The sequence below is a fragment of the Oncorhynchus nerka genome, linkage group LG5 (genome assembly GCF_034236695.1).
Source record: "Oncorhynchus nerka isolate Pitt River linkage group LG5, Oner_Uvic_2.0, whole genome shotgun sequence".
Classification (NCBI taxonomy): Eukaryota; Metazoa; Chordata; class Actinopteri; order Salmoniformes; family Salmonidae; genus Oncorhynchus; species Oncorhynchus nerka.
The window spans coordinates 37223181-37243930 of NC_088400.1; the positions used below are offsets into that span (position 1 = coordinate 37223181).

Below are 20750 nucleotides of genomic sequence, written 5' to 3' on the forward strand. Positions count from 1 at the left end.
GTGCGTTACATCGGAAAGCGCAGGAAAACCTGATCACAGAAAATGGAAATAAATATCCTTGCGCCACTTCCAGCAATTGTTAACAGTGAGCCGAATTAGATAAGACCGAGCATTCAACTCCCACAGCATCCCCATGTAGTCGAGTATCTTGTGAATTTAATCATCTTTGATTCTTGGTTGAACCGAAAGAGGGGCACCGCTTACCTCCGGTCTCCGCCCAGATCATTCCGGAAGAGCTCTCTCCTGAAATTTTTTTCCAAGACGACAGCTAATGATATATACATCGCCTACGGATGATTTTTATCGCTTATTAACGTTTACTAATACCTAAAGTAGCATTACAAACGTATTTCGAAGTGTTTTGTGAAAGTTTATCGTCTACTTTTTGAATTAAAAAAATGACGTTACGTTGTGAAATCGCTGTTTTTTCGTTTATCACACAGTCTACATATAACGATATCTTGGCTTTATATGGCCCGATTTAATCGAAATAAAGACCCAATAGTGTTTATGGGACATCTAGGAGTGCCAACAAAGAAGATGGTGAAAGGTAATGACTGTTTTCTATTTTATTGTGCGGTTTGTGTAACGCCGAAATGCTAATTATTTTGTTTACGTCCCCTGCTGTGCTTTTCTGTTGTAGTGTATTGGTGCATGCTATCAGATAATAGCTTCTCATGCTGTCGCCGAAAAGCATTTTAAAAATCTGACTTGTTGCCTGGATTCACAATGAGTGTAGCTTTAATTTGATACCCTGCATGTGTATTTTAATGAACTTTTGAGTTTTAACTAATACTATTAGCATTTAGCGTAGCGCATTTGCATTTCCAGAGCTCTAGTTGGGACGCAAGCGTCCCAGGTAGAGGTAAGAGGTTAAATGGAGGGAAGGCATGCAATGGAACAGGGAGCTTTCAAAATAGAAGACACTACCTCTTTGGGTTTTCCTCAGGTTTTCGCCTGCAATATCAGTTCTGTTGTACTTATGTTATAGTGTGAGTGTTTTCTATCCTAATCTGAATTATATGCATATTCTAGATTCTGGGCCTGAGAAATAGGCAGTTTCATTTGGGTACATTTTTCATACAAACATCAAAATACTGCCCCCTACACTCAAGAGGTTAAAGGTTGAGACCGAGTCTGCGTCTCTCACATGGTTTGGCAGACCATTCCATAAAAGTGGAGCTCTATAGGAGAAAGCCCTGCCTCCAGCTGTTTGCTTAGAAATTCTAGGGACAGTAAGGAGGCCTGCGTCTTGTGACCTTAGCGTACATGTAGGTATGTACGGCAGGACCAAATCGGAAAGATATTTAGGAGCAAGCCCATGTAATGCTTTGTAGGTTAGCAGTAAAACCTTCACATCAGCCCCAGCCTTAACAGGAAGCCAGTGTAGAGAGGCTAGCACTGGAGTAATATTGATCAAAGTTTGGAGTTCAAGTCAAGATTCTCGCAGCCGTGTTTAGCACTAATTGAAGTTTATTTAGTGCTTTATCCGGGTAGCCGGAAAGTAGAGCATTGTAGTAGTCTAATCTAGAAGTGACAAAAGCATGGATTACTTTTTCTGCATCCTTTTTGGACAGAAAGTTTCTGATTTTTGCAATGTTACATAGATGGGGAAAAAAGCGGTCCTTGAAACAGTCTTGATATGCTCGTCAAAAGAGATCAGGGTCCAGAGTAACGCCCGAGGTCCTTCAGTTTTATTTGAGACTACTGTACAACCATCAAGATAATTGTCAGATTCAAAAGAAGATCTCTTTGTTTCTTGGGACCTGGAACAAGCATCTCTGTTTTGTGAACTTCTGACCCAGTGAAATAATCTGTCTGTAAACAATTGTTGGAAAAATTACTTGTGTCATGCACAAAGTAGATGTCTTAACTGACTTGCCAAAAGTATAGTTTTTTAACAAGACATTTGGGCAGTGGTTGAAACACTTAGTGTGGAGTCATTAAAACGAATTTATGTAAACTTCCGACTTCAACTGAACTGATGCACAAAACAACGGTGAAATTCAGAACTTTGTTTTTCAGTTGAAATTATTATACAAAATTCTTGCCACCAATTGAATGTTATGTACAGTGGCAAAAACAAGTATGTAAACCCTTTGGAATTACCTGGATTTCTGCTTAAATTAGTCATAAAATTTGATCTGATCTTCATCTTAGTCACAACAATAGACACACCGTGTGCTTAAACTAATAACACACAAATTATTGTATTTTTCTTGACTATATTGAATACACAATTTAAACATTCACAGTGTAGGTTGGAACAAGTATTTGAACCCCTTGGCTAATGACTTCTCCAAAAGCTAATTGGAGTCAGGAGTCAGCTAACCTGGAGTCCAATCAATGAGAAGAGATTGGAGATGTTGGTTAGAGCTGCCCTGCGCTATAAAAAAACTCACAGCATTTGCTATTCACAAGAACCGTTGCCTGATGTGAACCATGTCTCGAACAAAAGAGATCTCAGAAGACCTAATATTAAGAAATGTTGACTTGCATAAAGCTGGAAAGGGTTACAAAAGTATCTCTAAAAGCCTTGATGTTCATCAGTCCACGGTAAGACAAATTGTCTATGGAGAAAGTTCAGCACTGTTGCTACTCTCCCTAGGAGTGGGCGTCCTGCAAAGATGACTGCAAGAGCACAGCGCAGAATGCTCAATGAGGTTAAGAGGAATCCTGGAGTGTCAGCTAAAGACTTACAGAAATCTCTGGAACATGCTAACATCTCTGTTGACGAGTCTACGATAGGTAAAACACTAAACAAGAATGGTGTTCATGGAGGACACCACGGAAGAATCCACTGCTGTCCAAAAAAACATTGCTGCACTTCTGAAGTTCGCAAAAGAGCACCTGGATGTTCCACAGCGCTTCTGGCAATATATTCTGTGGACAGATGAAACTACAGTTGACTTGTTTGGAATAAACACACAACACTCACTATGTGGAGAAAAAAAGACACAGCACATCAACCTCATCCCATCTGTAAAATATGGTGAAGGGAGCATCATGGTTTGGGGCTGCTTTGCTGCCTCAGCGCCTGGACAGCTTGCTATCATTGACGGAAAAACATTTTTCAGGAGAATGTAAAGCTATCTGTCTGCCAATTGAAGCTCAACATCAGTTGGGGGATGCAACAGGACAACGACCCAAAACACAGAAGTAAATCAACAACAAAATGGCTTCAACAGAAGAAAATACGCCTTCAGGAGTCCTGACCTCAACCCGATTTTAAAATGCTGTGGGACGACTTCGAGAGCGGTTCACACCAGACCTCCTAAGAATATTGCTGAACTGAAACAGTTTTGTGAAGATGAATGGTCAAAAATTCCTCCTGACTGTTGTGCAGGTCTGATCCGCAACTGCAGAAAAGTTTGGTTGAGGTTATTTCTGCTAAAGGAGGGGTCAACCAGTTATTAAATCCAAATGGTTCCCACCCTAAACTGTCAATGTTTACACGGTGTTCAATAAAGACTTGAAAATGTATAATTATTTGTTATTAGTTTAAGCAGACTGTTGTATATTGTTGTGACTTAGATGAAGATCAGATCAAAGTTTATGACCGATTTAATTTAAAAAAATGCTAGCTTTATTTAACCAGGTAGGCCAGTTAAGAATAAGTTCTCATTTACAACTGCGACCTGGCCAAGAGAAATCAAAGAAAAATCTATATACAGTGTGTGCAAATGAAGTAAGGAGGTACGGCAATAAATAGGCCATAGTGGCAAAGTAATTACAATTTATCAATTAACACTGGAGTGATAGATGTGCAGATGAAGATGTGCAAGTAGAAATACTGGTGTGTAAAAGAGCAGAAAAGCAAATATGGGATGAGGTAGGTAGTTGGTTGGATGGGCTATTTATGCATAAATCCAGGTAATTCCAAAGGGTTCACATACTTTTTCTTGCCACTGTATATGGGGGGGGACAACCATCCCAGCTTTGCAGATTTTGCTGCGAGGAGACCAAATCATTAGATCACTTGTTTTGGTACTGCCCATGTACTGCCCATGTGTCGCTTGTTTTTGGTCGCAGGTTCAGGAATGGCTGAAGAATTGCAACATTTACCTGGAGCTAACTCTTGAAAAGCATTAGTCAATCGATCAATAATGTAATAATATTTTTTGTAAAAATGTTTCTTTAAATTACAATCTGTAGAAACAATGAGAATAGAAAGATTCAGAACTTTTGTGAAAAAATACAGCAGAGTTGAAAAATATATGGCAATTATCAAAACTGGATGTTTACAGTGATAGATGGGAAGGGTTGAGGGTAGCTCATGGGTGGGACTAAAAACAAAATAAATGTATAAAAGATAACTGTAAAATGTGTGTGTATAAGCTGGAAGTAAAAGCCTAAGTATTATTGTCCATTATTTTACTCCAATTAGGGGAAGGGTGGTAGTGTTATGGGAACATTTCTAATTATATTTGAAAAAAATATATGTGGGGAATTGGAAATGATGCAGCAATTACATTGATGGAACCCACAATCTATGTGCGGTATTAAAGCTGGTCTACCCCCTAACAAAGGGAGAGGGGAGACGGAACACACACACCCCGCAGAGCCTCACTCCTCAGTATCTTTTCATGTCAACGTTTTGTTTCTGAAAGAAAACATGTGTTTCCATATTCTATCTCCATCTGACATTCTTGTCAGACTTAAATGTCTGTTTGCTTGCGCACACTTGATTGAGGATCTCCTGTGGTGCCTCTCTGTACTTCTGTTTTCTCCCCTTGTTCACCTTGGTCAAATGAACCTTTCCGTTGTTCAAATATTAATCCTGATGATCACGGTTCACGCTGAACACTCAAATCTACCTCCCGGCGATCTCTCCCTCTTCGCTTTCTCTCTTCTTTCATTCTCTGTCCATACACATTTGCAGTTACCCTTTCTCTCTCGCCCATGTCAGTGCTCGCTATATCTTGTTAAAAAGAGTTAGTGAAGCTGAAAGGCCAATCACATTAACATGAGGAGTGACAAGCACAGTGGAGAGAATATGGTGTGAGGGTCAAGTCAGGCGGACACTTCCAAGATTTTAATTGCATATGCCTAATTGCGCTCTTAATTATTATATATAATAACCCTCGGATCTGGAAATAAATTGGAGCAATTACTCACTACTGTCGCTGTGGCGTCTGACAGCTAAAATATCGCCAAAGATTAGCACTTAATCCTGATGCACAGACAGGATCTCAGAGAAACTCTTTGAAGATGAGGGAGTTAAATATCCCCTTCACTCGACAATGTGTAGGCCCGCCTTGGGTGATGGGTTCCAGCCATTTTGCGCTCTGGAGTCTAATCAGTCATGGTACAGGAGGAGAGAGAGAGAGCCGGCCGCTCATCTCGGACTGTGGGATGATTTGAATGTTCAGATGGAGAGGGAGCGTGGGGCAGGGTTGGCTATTTGGCCAGGGTGCAAATGCTCAGCGTCGCTCGCTCTCACTCTCTCTGCTCTAAATGTCCTGGGAAGTCAGGGAGCCGAGTTAACCTTGCTTTCATGGCATGCCAGCCTCCACTGCCAGTTTAAAGAGTCTCATTTACAATTACCAACACGGCTCAATCCAAATAATGACTTCAATTAGGCTATTAAAAAGGACCGGGGTGACAAGGAGACTCACCCTGTCATCTTCAAACGCCCCAATGACTGGCACCCTCAGGTAATGTTTTAATTAAAACGGTGGGGACTAGTCTGTTTGCCTGATATAGGTTGTGTTTTTTTCTTTGTGCCCACGTTCACTGTCTGGCATGTCATTGTCTGTTCACTGCTCTGCATCTCGCACTCTCTCTCTGCAACTCTCGCTCTGCATCTCTTGTGCGCTCTCTCAAAATTCAGTTCAAAGGGCTTTATTGGCATGGCAAACATGTTTTACATTGCCAAAGCAAGTGAAATAGATAACAAACAAAAGTTAAATAAAAACCGAACAGTAAAATTTATACACACAAGTTCCAAAAGAATAAAGACATTTCAAATGTCATTGTCTATATAGTGTTGTAATGATGTGCAAATAGTTCAAGTACAAAACATACATATAGGTTGTAGTTACAATGGTGTTTGTTCTTCACTGGTTGCCCTTTTTCTCGTGGCTACAGGTCACAAATCCTGCTGCTATGATGGCGTACTGTGGTATTTCACCCAATAGATATGGGAGTTTATCAAAATTGGATTTGTTTTCAAATTATTTGTGGGCCTGTGTAATCTGAGAGAAATACAGTTGAAGTCGGAAGTTTCCATACACCTTAGCCAAATACATTTAAACTCTGTTTTTCACAATTCCTGACATTTAATCCTAGTTCAAATTCCCTGTCCTAGGTCAGTTAGGATCACCACTTTATTTTAAGAATGTGAAATGTCAGAATAATAGTAGAGAGAATGATTGATTTATTTCAGCTTTTATTTATTTCATCACATTCCCAGTGGGTCAGAAGTTTACATACACTCAATTAGTATTTGGTAGCATTCCCTTCGGGTAGCCTTCCACAAGCTTCCCACAGTAAGTTGGGTGGATTTTGGCCCATTCCTCATTTTGGCCTCCTTGCTCGCATGCGCTTTTTCAGTTCTGCCCTCAAATTTTCAATAGGATTTTGAGGTCAGGACTTTGTGATGGACACTCCAATACCTTGACTTTGTTGTCCTTAAGCCATTTTGCCACAACTTGGAAGTATGCTTGGGGTCATTTGTCCATTAGGAATACCCATTTGCGACCAAGCTTTAACTTCCTGACTGATGTCTTGAGATGTTGCTTCAATATATCCACATCGTTTTCCTCCCTCATGATGCCATCTATTGTGAAGTGCACCAGTCCCTCCTGCAGCAAAGCACCCCCACAACATGATGCTGCCACCCTCGTGTTTCACGGTTGGGATGGTGTTCTTTGGCTTGCAAGCCTCACCCTTTTTCCTCCAAACATAACGATGGTCTTTATGGCCAAACAGTTCTATTTTTGTTTTATCAGACCAGAAGACATTTCTCCAAAAAGTACGATCTTTGTCCCTATGTGCAGTTGCAAACCGTAGTCTGGCTTTTTTATGGCGGTTTTGGAGCAGTGGCTTCTTCCTTGCTGAGCGGCCTTTCAAGTTATGTCGATATAGTACTCGTTTTAGTGTGGATATAGATACTTTTGTACCTGTTTCCTCCAGCATCTTCACATGGTCCTTTGCTGCTGTTCTAGGATTGATTTGTACTTTTCGCACCACAGTATGTTCATCTATAGGAGACACAACGCGTCTCCTTCCTGAGCGGTATGACGGCTGCGTGGTCCCATGGTGTTTATACTTGCGTACTATTGTTTGTACAGATGAACGTGGTACCTTCAGGTGTTTGGAAATTGCTCCCAAGGATGAACCAGACTTGTGGAGGTCTACCATTTTCTGAGGTCTTAGTTGATATCTTTTGATTTTCCCATGATGTCAAGCAAAGAGGCACTGAGTTTGAAGGTAGGCCTTGAAATGCATCCACAGGTACACATCCAATTGACTAAAATTATCAATTAGCCTATCAGAAGCTTCTAAAGCCATGACATCATTTTCTGGAATTTTCCAAGCTGTTTAAAGGCACAGTCAACTTAGTGTATGTAAACTTCTGACCCACTGGAATTGTGATACAGTGAATTATAAGTGAAATAATCAATTGTTGGAAAAATGACTTGTCATGCACGAAGTAGATGTCCTAACTAGAGGTCGACCGATATGATTTTTCAATACCGATACCGATTATTGGAGGACCTGAAAAGCCGATACCGATTAATCGGCCGATTTTTAAAATAAATTATTTTATAAATTATTATATATATATATTTGTGTTAAGGACATTTACAACAATACTGAATGAACACTTGTTTTAACTTAATATAATACATCAATAAACTCAATTTAAACTCAAATAAATAATAAACATGTTCAATTCGGTTTAAATAATGCAAAAACAAAGTGTTGGAGAAGAAAGTAAAAGTGCAATATGTGCTATGTAAGAAAGCTAACGTTTCAGTTCCTTGCTCAGAACATGAAAACATATGAAAGCTGGTAGTTCCTTTTAACATGAGTCTTCAATATTCCCAGGTAAGAAGTTTTAGGTTGTAATTATTATTGGAATTATAGGACCATTTCCCACTATACCATTTGTATTTCATATACCTTTGACTATAGGATGTTCTTATAGGCACTTTAGTATTGCCAGTGTAACAGTATAGCTTCCGTCCCTCTCCTCGTTCCTCCCTGGGCTCGAACCAGGAACACAACGACAACAGCAACTCTCGAAGCAGCGTTACCCATGCAGAGTAAGGGAAACAACGACTCCAAGTTTCAGAGCGAGTGACGTTTGAAACGCTATTAGCGCGTGCTAACTAGCTAGCCATTTCACTTCGGTTACACCAGCCTCATCTCGGGAGTTGATAGGCTTGAAGTCATAAACAGTGCAATGCTTGACGCACAACAAAGAGCTGCTGGCAAAACGCACGAAAGTGCTGTTTGAATGAATGTTTACGCGCCTGCTTCTGCCTACCACCGCTCAGTCAGATACTTAGATACTTGTATGCTCAGTCAGATTATATGCAACGCAGGACACGCTAGATAATATCTAGTGAAATCAAATGTTATTTGTCACATACACATGGTTAGCAGATGTTAATGCGAGTGTAGCGAAATGCTTGTGCTTCCCAGAGCGCTAAGAACCTTGGCGTGATCCTGGACAACACCCTGTCGTTCTCAACTAACATCAAGGCGGTGGCCCGTTCCTGTAGGTTCATGCTCTACAACATCCGCAGAGTACGACCCTGCCTCACACAGGAAGCGGCGCAGGTCCTAATCCAGGCACTTGTCATCTCCCGTCTGGATTACTGCAACTCGCTGTTGGCTGGGCTCCCTGCCTGTGCCATTAAACCCCTACAACTCATCCAGAACGCCGCAGCCCGTCTGGTGTTCAACCTTCCCAAGTTCTCTCACGTCACCCCACTCCTCCGCTCTCTCCACTGGCTTCCAGTTGAAGCTCGCATCCGCTACAAGACCATGGTGCTTGCCTACGGAGCTGTGAGGGAACGGCACCTCAGTACCTCCAGGCTCTGATCAGGCCCTACACCCAAACAAGGGCACTGCGTTCATCCACCTCTGGCCTGCTCGCCTCCCTACCACTGAGGAAGTACAGTTCCCGCTCAGCCCAGTCAAAACTGTTCGCTGCTCTGGCCCCCCAATGGTGGAACAAACTCCCTCACGACGCCAGGACAGGGGAGTCAATCACCACCTTCCGGAGACACCTGAAACCCCACCTCTTTAAGGAATACCTAGGATAGGATAAAGTAATCCCTCTCACCCCCTTAAAAGATTTAGATGCACTACTGTTCCACTGGATGTCATAAGGTGAATGCACCAATTTGTAAGTCGCTCTGGATAAGAGCGTCTGCTAAATGACTTAAATGTCATGTAAATGTAGTTCCGACAATGCAGTGATAACCAACAAGTAATCTAACTAACAATTCCAAAACTACTGTCTTATACACAGTGTAAGGGGATAAAGAATATGTACATAAGGATATATGAATGAGTGATGGTACAGAGCAGCATACAGTAGATGGTATCGAGTACAGTATATACATATGAGTATGTAGACAAAGTAAACAAAGTGGCATAGTTAAAGTGGCTAGTGATACATGTATTACATAAGGATGCAGTCGATGATGTAGAGTACAGTATATACGTATGCATATGAGATGAATAATGTAGGGTAAGTAACATTATATAAGGTAGCATTGTTTAAAGTGGCTAGTGATATATTTACATCATTTCCCATCAATTCCCATTATTAAAGTGGCTGGAGTTGGGTCAGTGTCAATGACAGTGTGTTGGCAGCAGCCACTCAATGTTAGTGGTGGCTGTTTAACAGTCTGATGGCCTTGAGATAGAAGCTGTTTTTCAGTCTCTCGGTCCCAGCTTTGATGCACCTGTACTGACCTCGCCTTCTGGATGATAGCGGGGTGAACAGGCAGTGGTTTGGGTGGTTGATGTCCTTGATGATTACATTTACATTTACATTTAAGTCATTTAGCAGACGCTCTTATCCAGAGCGACTTACAGATTGGTGCTTTCACCTTATGACATCCAGTGGAACAGCCACTTTACAATAGTGCATCTAGGTCTTTTAAGGGGGGAGGGGAGAAGGATTACTTTATCCTATCCTAGGTATTCCTTAAAGAGGTGGGGTTTCAGGTGTCTCCGGAAGGTGGTGATTGACTCCGCTGTCCTGGCGTCGTGAGGGAGTTTGTTCCACCATTGGGGGGCCAGAGCAGCGAACAGTTTTGACTGGGCTGAGCGGGAACTGTACTTCCTCAGTGGTAGGGAGGCGAGCAGGCCAGAGGTGGATGAACGCAGTGCCCTTGTTTGGGTGTAGGGCCTGATCAGAGCCTGGAGGTAGTGAGGTGCCATTCCCCTCACAGCTCCGTAGGCAAGCACCATGGTCTTGTAGCGGATGCGAGCTTCAACTGGAAGCCAGTGGAGAGAGCGGAGGAGTGGGGTGACGTGAGAGAACTTGGGAAGGTTGAACACCAGACGGGCTGCGGCGTTCTGGATGAGTTGTAGGGGTTTAATGGCACAGGCAGGGAGCCCAGCCAACAGCGAGTTGCAGTAATCCAGACGGGAGATGACAAGTGCCTGGATTAGGACCTGCGCCGCTTCCTGTGTGAGGCAGGGTCGTACTCTGCGGATGTTGTAGAGCATGAACCTACAGGAACGGGCCACCGCCTTGATGTTATTTGAGAACGACAGGGTGTTGTCCAGGATCACGCCAAGGTTCTTAGCGCTCTGGGACGAGGACACAATGGAGTTGTCAACCGTGATGGCGAGATCATGGAACGGGCAGTCCTTCCCCGGGAGGAAGAGCAGCTCCGTCTTGCCGAGGTTCAGCTTGAGGTGATGATCCGTCATCCACACTGATATGTCTGCCAGACATACAGAGATGCGATTCGCCACCTGGTCGTCAGAAGGGGGAAAGGAGAAGATTAATTGTGTGTCGTCTGCATAGCAATGATAGGAGAGACCATGTGAGGTTATGACAGAGCCAAGTGACTTGATCTTTATGGCCTTCCTGTAACATCGGGTGGTGTAGGTGTCCTGGAGGGCAGGTAGTTTGCCCCCGGTGATGCGTTGTGCAGACCTCACTACCCTCTGGAGAGCCTTACGGTTGAGGGCAGAGCAGTTGCCGTACCAGGCGGTGATACAGCCCGCCAGGATGCTCTCGATTGTGCATCTGTAGAAGTTTGTGAGTGCTTTTGGTGACAAGCCGAATTTCTTCAGCCTCCTGAGGTTGAAGAGGCGCTGCTGCGCCTTCTTCACGACGCTGTCAGTGTGAGTGGACCAATTCAGTTTGTCTGTGATGTGTATGCCGAGGAACTTAAAACTTGCTACCCTCTCCACTACTGTTCCATCGATGTGGATAGGGGGGTGTTCCCTCTGCTGTTTCCTGAAGTCCACAATCATCTCCTTAGTTTTGTTGACGTTGAGTGTGAGGTTATTTTCCTGACATCACACTCCGAGGGCCCTCACCTCCTCCCTGTAGGCCGTCTCGTCGTTGTTGGTAATCAAGCCTACCACTGTTGTGTCGTCCGCAAACTTGATGATTGAGTTGGAGGCGTGCGTGGCCACGCAGTCGTGGGTGAACAGGGAGTATCATCAACCATGCGTAGTTAACCAGTGAATATGTTTGATTGATTTGTTTTTTTATAAGATAAGTTTAATGCTAGCTAGCAACTTACCTTGGCTTACTGCATTCGTGTAACAGGCAGTCTCCTTGTGTAGTGCAACGAGAGAGAGGCAGGTAGTTATTGCGTTGGACTAGTTAACTGTAAGATTGGATCCCCGAGCTGACAAGGTTAAAATTTGTCATTCTGCCCCTGAATGAGGCAGTTATTAACCCACCGTTTCTAGGCCGTCATTGAAAATAAGAATGTGTTCTTAACTGACTTGCCTAGTTAAATAAAGATTAAATAAAGGTGTAAAAAATATATTTTAAAAAATCTGCAAAATCCGTGTCCAAAAAAATACCGATTGTTATGAAAACTTGAAATCAGCCCTAATTAATCGGCCATTCCAATTAATCGGTCGACCTCTAGTCCTAACTGACTTGCCAAAACTATAGTTTGTTAACAAGAAAGTTGTGGAGTGGTTGAAAAATGAGTTTTAATGAGTTCAACCTTAACTTAAGTGTATGTAAACTTCTGACTTCAACTGTGTGCGTCTCTGTGGTCATACATCTAGCAGGAGGTTAGGAAGTGCAGCTCAGTTTCCACCTCATTTTGTGAGCAGTGTGCACATAGCAGGTCTAATCTTGAGAGCCAGGTCTGCCTTCGGCGGCCTTTCTCAATAGCAAGGCTATGCTCACTGAGTCTTTACATAGTCAAACATTTCCTTAATTTTGGGTCAGTCACAGTGGTCAGGTATTCTGCCACTGTGTACTCTCTGTTTAGGGCCAAATAGCATTCTAGTTTGTTCTGTTTTTTGGCTAATTCTTTCCAATGTGTCAAGTAATTATCTTCTTGTTTTCTCATGATTTGGTTGGGTCAAATTGTTTTGCTGTCCTGGGGCTCTGTGGGGTCTGTCTGTGTTTGTGAACAGAGCCCCAGGACCAGCTTGCTTAGGGGGCTCTTCTCCAGGTTTATTTCTCTGGAGGTGATGGCTTTGTTATGGAGGTTTGGGAATAGCTTCCTTTTAGGTGGTTGTAGAATTTAACGGCTCTTTTCTGGATTTTGATCATTAGCGGGTATTGGCCTAATTCTGCTCTGCATGCGTTATTTGGTGTTTATGGCATAGAAGGCCCTTGTCTCTCAGATCATTCACAGCTTTGTCGAGGTTACCTGTGGCGTTGATGTTTAGGCTGAGGTATATATTGTTTTTTGTGTACTCTAGATGGAATTTGTTGTCCTGGCAATGGGACCTTTTTTGGAACACCATTATTTTTGTCTTACTGAGATTCACTGTCAGGGCCCAGGTCTGACAGAATCTGTGCAGAAGATCTAGGTGGTGCTGTAGGCCTTCCTTGGTTGGGGACAGAAGCACCAGATCATCAGCAAAAAGTAGACATTTGACTTCTGATTCTAGTATGGTGAGGCCGGATGCTGCAGACTGTTCTAGTGCCCTCGCCAATTTGTTGATATATACAGTACCTGTTAAAAGTTTGGACACACCTACTCATTCAAGGGTTTTTCTTTATTTTTACTATTTTCTACATCGTCAAAAAGTAGTGAAGACCTCAACTATGAAATAACACATATGGAATCATGTAGTAACCCAAAAAGTGTTCAACAAATAAAAATATATTTTAGATTCTATAAAGTAGCCACCCTTTGCCTTGATGACAGCTTTGCACACTCTTGGCATTCTCTCAACCAGCTTCACCTGGAATGCTTTTACAGTCTTGGAGGAGTTTCCACATATGCTGAGCACTTGTTGGCTGCTTTATGGTTCCAACACGGCGGCTGGAACTAAAGATCTCCAATTTGGACTCCTGATTAAAGGACAGATTTCCACGATCTAATGTTCATTGCTCGTGTTTTTTTACCTAAACAAGTCTCTTCTTCTAATTGGAGTCCTTTAGTAGTGGTTTCTTTGCAGCAATTCGACCATGAAGGCCTGATTCACGCAGTCTCCTCTGAACAGTTGATGTAGAGATGTCTGTTACTTAAACTCTGTGAAGCATTTATTTGGGCTGCAATAGCTGATGCTGGTACCTCTAATGAACTTATCCTCTGCAGCAGAGGTAACTCTGGATCTTCCTTTCCTGTGGCGTTCCTCATGAGAGCCAGTTTCATCATAGCGCTTGATGGTTTCTGCGACTGCACTTGAAGAAACTTTGAAGTCTTAAAGTAATGATGGACTGTCGTTTCGCTTTGCTTATTTGAGCTGTTCTTGCCATAACATGGACTTGGTCTTTTACCAAATAGGGCTATCTTCTGTATACCACCCCTACCTTGTCACAACACAACTGATTGGCTCAAACGCATTAAGAAGGAAAGAAATTCCATTATTTAACTTTTAACAAGGCACATCGGTTAATTGAAATGCATTCCTCATAAAGCTTGGTTGAGAGCTGGCTAAGAGTGTGAAAAACGGTCATCAAGGCAAAGGGTGGCTACTTTGAAAAATCGCAAATGTTTTGATTGGTTTAACACTTTTTAGTTTACCGTAATTGCTGGACTATTAAGCGCACCTGAATATAAACCGCACCCACTGAATTATTAAAAAATATGTATTTTGTACATAAATAAGCCGCACATGTCTATAAGCCGCAGGTGCCTACCAGTACATTGAAACAATGAACTTTACACAGCCTTTAAACGAAACACGGCTTGTAACAAAAATTCCACAGTAGCCTACCAAGAAAGTCATTGGTCACTATCTTCCTCCTCCTGTGCACTGAAACCACTGAAGTCATCTCCTTCGGTGTCGGAGTTGAATAGCCTCAGAATTGTTTCATCCGATGTTGGATCGCTGCCCTCTTCAACACGCAGCAGTCCAGCCTTTCGAAACCCGTTGATGATAGTGGATTTTTTTGACAATGCTCCATGCTGTCAGCAGCTCTATTTCCTTTTCCAACAGATTGATCGCCTTCAACTTGAAAGCTGCATCATATGCATTTCTCCGTTTCTTTGCCATGATGAGGGTGACAAAATGACTACCGTAATCAGAATGATGGGAAGTTTGAACGCGCTCGATTTACGTCACATTATGTGACGGTGCTCAGTTTTTTAGCGGCATGAATCTTGTGAAAGCGGGAAAAATCCATAAATTAGCCGCATCATTGTATAAACCGCGAGGTTCAAAGCGTGGGAAAAAAGTAGCGGCTTATAGTCCGGAAATTACGGTACTACATGATTCATGGGTTATTTCATCGTTTTGATATCTTCACCATTATTCTACTATGTAGAAAATAGTAAAAATAAAGAAAAACCCTTGAATGAACAGGTGTCCACACTTTTGACTTGGTACTGTATGTTGAAGAGGGTGGGGCTTAAGCTGCATCCTTGTCTCACCCCACGGCTCTGTGGGAAGGAATGTGTTTTTTGCCAATTTTAACCGCACTCTTGTTTGTACATGGATTTTTTATGTTGGATTTTTTCCCCTAACACCACTTTCCATCAATTTGTATAGCAGACCCTCATGCCAAATTGAGTCAAGCTTTTTTGAAGTCAGTGAAGCATGATAAGACTTTGTTTGTCAATTAGGGTGTGCAGGGTGAATACGTGGTCTGTTGTACGGTAATTTGATAAAAAGCCCAATTTGACATTTGCTCAGTACATTGTTTTTGCTGAGGAAATGTACGAGTCTGTAGTTATTGGGGTCAATTTTGTCTCCACTTTTGTGGTTTGGGGTGAGCAGTCCTTGGTTCCAAATATTGTGGAATATGCCAGAGCTGAGGATGATAAAACGTTTAAGGATAGCCAATTTGAATTTGTGGTCTGTATATTTTATCATTTCATTTAGGATACCATCAAACCCACAGGCCTTTTGGGGTTGGAGGGTTTGTATTTTGTCCTGTAGTTCATTCACTATAATTGGAGAATCCAGTGGGTTCTGGTGGTCTTTAATAGTTGATTCGAAGATTTTTAATATGTTTTTGCTGTTTGTTCTTTGTCATCGAGCCAAAAAGATTTGAGAAGTGGTTTATCCATACATCTCCGTTTTCCAATTTTCCCAGAAGTGGTTAGATTCTATGGATTCTTCAATTACATTGAGCTGATTTCTGACGTGCTGTTCCCTTTTCCGTAGTGTATTTCTGTATTGTTTTAGTGATTCACCATAGTGAAGGCTGCGGTTTTCTGGGTCTTTTTGGTTTCTCAATTTGTTTCTTTATGTTTTTACATTTTTCATCAATTCATTTGTTGTTAATTTTCTTAGGTTGTCTGCTTTAAATGTTTAGATTTGATAGGGAAGCTGAGAGGTCAAATATACTGTTTAAGTTTTCTACTGCCAAATTTACACCTTCACTATTACAGTGAAACATTTTCCAGGAAATCTAATAGTTTTTTTGGTAGATTTCAACACTGCTTTCCTTCCATCTATAGCATTTCTTAATATTCCTTTGGCTTTAATGCCTCGTGATTGAGCAAAGCTCTGTTCAAGTATAGTGTGATTTTGCTGTGGTCTAATAGTGGTGTCAGTGGACTGACTGTGAACTGACTCTGGGTTGAGGTCAGTGCTAAAGTTTTCTACAGTACTACTGCCTTAGAGATGAGCTATAGGTGTACCTACCATAGGAGTTCCCTCAGCATACCATTAACAATAAACATACCGTTGTTGATAAAAGGATATTAGAAGGGTGAGCCGGTTAAGGATCGATTCAGACCAGGTGTTAAAATTGTACGACAAGCGACAGTTTATTTCAGAGGGAGAATATCTGGTACACGTAAATACGGCTCTTCCGTTAGTTCGTGTTGGAACAGCAGGCAGAGAGAGCGTAAACAGTCAGCACAGCCCTTATATACGTCACAGAAAGTAGGTTGACCCTAGGAAGATCGGATCTCCGGATTGGTTCAGCTGGTTGTAGTCTGTAGTCTTCCGCCATTGGCTCAGTTGTCTGTCCGTCATCGTAGGATCTTCTTCGGGCACACAGTGTTCGGTTACATAGGAGATTATGTGTGTAATGTGGGAGCTATCCTGTAGGGGACCCCACAGGCTTTACTGTGAGTTGTAGCCATGTAATTAGCAGTAAGTTAGTCACCTGCATACGAAATAGCAATTCCTTACAAAACCCTCTCTTCACGTCTCACCAGAGACGTGACACAACCTAACTGGATCCAGACACAAAGAGAAACTTCTCCCAAAAGGACTATGAAATAAGGCACGGTATTAAACAGAAATAGATATTTATGTATTACCATCATGTTCTCCATTCAATCCCACTATGTACTAAATTGGCTTACAACCCTCATTTAACAGAGCAGAGAACAGCTCAAAATAAAAGTTAAATGATTGTCCACATTAGCCCACTTTTTCCAGCAGGAAAAAGTTTCTGATACCCTCTCTTCACATCTCCTAAGAGATGTGATATAGTCCAGATACATTACTCCAAGCTAAAACGAAGACATAATCCAAAAAGGAAAAATATCCTAAACTAGGTATGTCTATCCGGAAATGGCCCACAAAGAAAAATAATTTCCCCCTCTTCCCATCCCAGATGGGACACGACATACAATGGAGAAGCTTAATCAATAAAAGCAACTGGATCCCCCTTTTTACTCCTGCTAGGGTGTCACTCAATTATCCTTTATTTCAGCAGTCATAGCATTTCATGAAAATAATAAAAAGTTTATTATTAATAACAAGTTATATATGCCTTTGTTGTATGCCTTTGTTCCCCCCAAGGGTGTCACTTATCAAAAACAGGATAAAACTTTATTGTTATTGACATGTAAGATGTAGGATAAAACTTTGGTCATGGAAAACAGAGTAAAGAATTATTAGAAACCATCTGGTCCTCTCAGCTACTCCTATCCTGTACCAGGTGGTACCAGTCCCATCCTCCCCTGAAAGCATGCGTCCGTATCAGCATCGCCAACTGGAGCATCAAGCAAAGGCATATGCCTGAAGCCCTCACCACATCTGTAACAGATTTCTCAAAACACAGTATGATGCGAGCAGCACATCACATCAATAACAAATAATACAAGAATTAGGGTCAGAAATCCAGTAACCATCCTACCAGTGCACTTACCAAACCAGGCCAAGAGAACAGACTCCTCCACCCCCCCGTGGACCTCATCTTAGCAGATCGTGCATCAACCCCGCCTTAGATTGTGAAGTTTAAAAACTATCATCTGGACTGGTATTAGGAATATACGTGCAACATTGTTTACCGAACATCTTGCAGACGTCCCCCTGACTGGCAAGAAGCATATCCAAGGCAAGTCTGTCTGGAAACCCCAAATGTGGCCTCAAGCTGTTCAGACATACTAGTGAGTGCATCACGGGAGTAATTCACAAAACGCTGTTGATCATAGTAGATATAATTAATCCATGCAGTCTGTCCAGCATCCACCATGGCTGGACCCATAGTAGGTAGTAAGTGCCAGAGTCCATCATTCCTACCCAAGGCCTGAAACTCATGAGGAATCCCCACTGGCACTCCCAACAGGTTAGTGTATGTCAACTACATCCTCTGTCCATGGAGCACTACTACATCTGTCTCCCATGGGATGGAATGTTTTCAGGTCCCCTGGTTACAGAACTCAGCAGCTGTTCAGCAACAACATCAACAATGGTCCGTGGAATTATCAAACTGGTCAGACCACACGTACCTTGCCATTCTCCTCTAAGAATGGGTCTCAGCCCTCTTTTTGGCTCCACTCATCCAACATACATCAGCCAGACCACTAGTTTGGTTTAGGCCTGTAACTGGCCAAGTGGAATTAATGGTTATGTTACTCCTGCAATCAGCTTCAGGCAATCTCCCATAATCAATGCCATTACCTGTACCCGTGATGCACTCGTAATTGCCCCCATATGCCTCAACACCCCAAGAGGCCCGATGAGGAGGTACTGCAGGAAACACAAGGCTCAAAGAGGAACAGAGGGTTGAATTGGGCTTAACCTGGTAAAAACTTCTCAAAATACACAACCACCCCTCTCCTTCTCCTACAGCAAATGGGTGTAGCCAGAACAGGTCTAGCATAACTTCAAATAATACAGTCCTTTCCTCTCAGGGTTTTAGCTGTGTACCTCATATAAGACAGCCACAAATTGTCCCTACTATCAAAACCAGTCTCAGTTTCTAATTGATCAATAGCCGAATAGTCTCTAACATTAATTACCTGAATGGTATTTTTTAACACAGTGGTGGTAGAGGAGTGTGTCCGGTTACCTCTGGTCTTGGCAGTACCTTGATAGAAAACACACCCATCATGTCTGTCCTCGTCCTTTGTAGTCCGAGGGTGTGAGTGCCTGCATCAGAGAGCTTAATAGTTTTGATGGTTAGTAGGATTTCATCACCTTTACAAAGTTCAACATTGCTCCCAGGTTTCCCCATATCATGGAAAACCTATCCACCCTTGTGGGATCCTCCATGCTATAAGGATACCCTCTTCTCCAATCCTAGAACTGTCCGAAGTCGGTTATCATGTAATCTCTACTCTAACTTCTTGTCTACCCAGATCTAGGGATTTCTTATGCTTATTTTGGAACAAAATACACATCACTTAGCCAGAGCCAGACACATCTTCACTTCTATGAACAAAAACAGGGGTGATAGGACAGGTAGGGTTACTTCATTCGAGAGTTGGCCCCCGGAATTCTGTTAATTCCAGTTCTTCTCCCGAACTCTGTTTATTGTCCGACAGTGAAAAAAGTGTCTTACCCTTCCGCCGTGCGATATGAATCTGGGTAGCTCTTTCAGCTAGCTGTCACCGGGGGTCTTCTATGGTCCCCAAGCCTCTGGGACTGGATTGAGTGACTTCACCTGTAGTTCACCTGTAATGCATAAAATCCTGGACATACAGGCTTGGTTAACAAACCATTTCTCATATGTTTTATCTGATTATATCTTTAACTTCTATTCCCAATTGTTAGCTTACATTTTTTTAGTTTCCTATCCAATAAGCCCCATCCTATCCTAGACCACAATTTACCCATCCCCCTTTTGATACCTGACTCTGCCCAGGTATCAACCTTACCTACTCTAAATAATGACTTAGGTAAGATTAGTATATTATCTTTATGTCTGACATCATGAAGGAGCCCTTTTAGTTTTCCACATGTCCAATTCTCCCTTGGGCGTCAATCCAGTACCAATTCCCTGTCAAGTTTCTTATCTACTTAAGAACTATCTGCGCTACTTATATATTTTCTTAAATATATATTTACCAATTTAAACCTTTTCTCTCATATTTCTCAAATACCACTAAGCTTCTAACTGTTTGACTTTATCCAAAATCATGTCTATGAGTGTCAATCTCTAAAGTCCTTACATTTCCTTAATCAACCTAACAATAATCCTAAATCATCACAGATGTCCTATATACCTGTTAAATTTAATACTATTTTTTTTTTTTTTTTTTAAACCCCTAATGGTAAAAAAAAAAAATTCAAAACAAATGCTTATCATATCAAAATCCTTCCTTCAAGGACTCTCAGTATTCTATCTGACAATAACATGAATTTAATATATGTTGCAGAGTGCAGAATTCCTTGTCTACAGTGATTTATCACCCCTAAGAACTGAAACTTATTTTTCTATGTAATTCCCTGCCCTATGGCTTAATATATATCCTATCCTAACCTCATAACCTAAACTCCTTTATAATGAATTTACCTTAAAACTAGTACTCAATATGACCACATTCATTATACCAATGACTCTCCCCCAAGGCTGATCAGACCTTAGAAGACAGTCATGATAAGGTCCATGAGTCAACCCACCCTTTTATAGTCAAGTTCTATACTACACTAGACATATTAAAGAACCCTTTATCCTTAAAATCCAAATTCATGTGTAATTTAAAACTCATAAAATAAAAACTCATAAAGTTCCATATTTGAGCGTCTCTTTAAAATACCTTTGCACCAAAACAAATAGTCCTAACAAATGTTTTATGTGTATATATTTGCAAACCTTAATGATTAATCAAAACTTCCAGGCCTTTCCAATTTGGTCGTTTATGGCCTCATTTTCCCCAATATTATAATCCCTGATATTTAATAAAAATAACGTATTTTCCCTTGGCTCCTTCAACTCACATTTACATCTCAATAAAACAAAACACCATCTGCGTGTTCCTCAA

General features: G+C 41.7%; 1 protein-coding gene across 2 annotated transcripts in view; it reads left to right on the forward strand.

Annotated features, from left to right (window-relative positions):
- Positions 1 to 20750, forward strand: part of LOC115129430 (large ribosomal subunit protein uL11m-like) — a 79089-nt gene that overhangs the window by 46907 nt on the left and 11432 nt on the right. The gene's annotated exons all lie outside the window — the stretch shown is intronic.